The sequence below is a fragment of the Tinamus guttatus genome, unplaced genomic scaffold (genome assembly GCF_059628265.1).
Source record: "Tinamus guttatus ecotype Peru unplaced genomic scaffold, ASM5962826v1 Tinamus_guttatus_pri_ptg000522l, whole genome shotgun sequence".
Lineage (NCBI taxonomy): Eukaryota > Metazoa > Chordata > Aves > Tinamiformes > Tinamidae > Tinamus > Tinamus guttatus.
The window spans coordinates 113,711-115,747 of record NW_028289056.1 but is presented as its reverse complement, the minus strand read 5'-3'; positions in this window follow the sequence as shown (position 1 = coordinate 115,747).

Sequence of the window (2,037 nt, the reverse complement as noted above, 5' to 3'; positions counted from 1 at the left end):
CGAAGGGGAGGCGAGAATTCCCAAGCGCTCCAACGGGAGAGGTTGGTGTAGGTGCCCAAGGTGACAGAAATGTCACCACGGGGGGACGAGGTGGGACAGGGGTGCAGAGCACCGGCTGCATCTGGCCTTGGAGGGGCAGCTTTTCAGGTCATAGCTTTAACTATTCCCTAATTTAGCCCATGTTCTGGAAATATTTCCCCGCTTCCCCAAGGCTCGGTGCGAAGCCCATCCCCTCATTAAGTGCCTTACACTGGTATTCCAAATTAGCTACAAAAATCCAATTTTTAAAGCAATTTTTGGGCCTGAGCAGCACTGGTGAAGCCCACTGCAGCTGGGCTTCAGCCTTTGTGCCACAAGAAAACTGCTCCAGGATTGTGTGCAATTCATTAATTCCCAATTAATGGTGGTAATTATCTTCCCTTGCAGAAGGAAACATCTGCAGCACGAACAAGCTTACGGTGATGCACAAGGTGCTCTGAGTTGTAGAACAATAGCAGGGAATAATGAAACACTTAAAAAAAAGCCTTTATCCAACCTGGGAATAAATGAGTCGTTTGCCTTTCAGAGAAAAGATGACTTCGGAAGTGGAGAAAGATCTTCCCGAATCGGTTTGGGAAGATTTGGGGGATCATCTTTATGGGAGAAGTGCCTTCCCCTTGGGAAACCCAGGGGAAGCTCCAACCCACGGCGAGGAGACCTGGCCGGGGCCCTGTCCCTGCATCCCTCCTGGCACGAACACGCCGGAGGGTTTGGAATGGAAGTGAAGATCTCAGCGAGCGTTAAGGCCTTTTCCTCGATCGTCCAATGTGGTTGGAAAGGGGGACGAGGGGCCCACGCCACGTCCCACTGCTGCTTTGTTTGGCCTTTGTGTCTGGGCATCGCAAAGCAGAAGCCTCTTGGGCACCCAGACAGCCGGGCAGCACCCACGAGCTCCTCATCCTGCTGCACGGAGCAGGGAGAGGCGGCGCCGGCAGCTCCGCGGCCCCTCTCCCGACATCCCTACGGACCAGGAGGCTGCCCGCTGTGCCCTGCGCCCCGCTCGGCTCCGCCGTGGGCGCGCGGCGGTTACATAACCCGCCGGATGCGCCAGGGATGCGCTTCCAAACTGTACGAGATAAAAATACGCTGGGAAGACGTGTTGCTCTGACTAAAGCGCGGCCAAAATAGAAGAACATGCAAATCCCGTTTTAGCTGCAGCTTCCTGCTCTCCTGCATGCTCTCCGCAGGGCTGGAGCTGCCATAGAGCCAAGTGCTCCTTGTGGGAAGGGGCTCTGCGATCCCAGAGGCCATGAGGAGACCCCAAGGAGCGAGGCTAAGGCAGGGGATATCACGTAGCTCCTCCTGGGATCCCCTCATGCCCTGTGTCCCCCAGGGTTTGCCTGGGGGCAAGGCAGCAGCTAGGAGGGTTGGATCTGCATCCCGAGGGCAGGACGCAGCTCCCGGTGTTGGCAGGTTCCTCGTGTCCCCAAACCCTGCGGCTGCAGGCGCTCGGGCTGCTTGCGGCTTCATCTCGGGGATCATGGAAACAAACTGCCCGGCATCCAGATGAGGGGCTGGAGAAACGTCCGTGGGGTGCAGCTGGTGACGGGGCTTGGCATGTGTTTGTTTATTAACCTGATGGTTGTGAATAAATCAAACAACAGCTCCAGGCTCACTTCTGTGGGAAGGCAGGGAAAGGCACTAGGAGAACAGCCGTGCCAGCAGAGTATGGAGGAAGTGGTGGCTTTGGAGCTCTCTCCATTAGGACAGAGGGCCGGCAATTGAAAATGGCTCTGGCATCACATTTTGGAAAATGCATCCCAGGCTAGAAGACGGCTCCGTGTCTCCTGGCTGCTCTTATCCAGTAGAAAAGATCAACCGGTGCCAGCTTGGGCAACCCCAAACCCTGCCTGGAACAGGTTCCTGACAGGAAAAGCGCTCAGGCTGCTGGCCCTGCCTCCCTGCGCAGGCTGCTGGAACGGGAGCGGGTTGGACCTGCACCAGCATCGCGGATACGGTCCCTGTGCCAGCGTCACAGACAGGGTCCCTGTGCCAGTA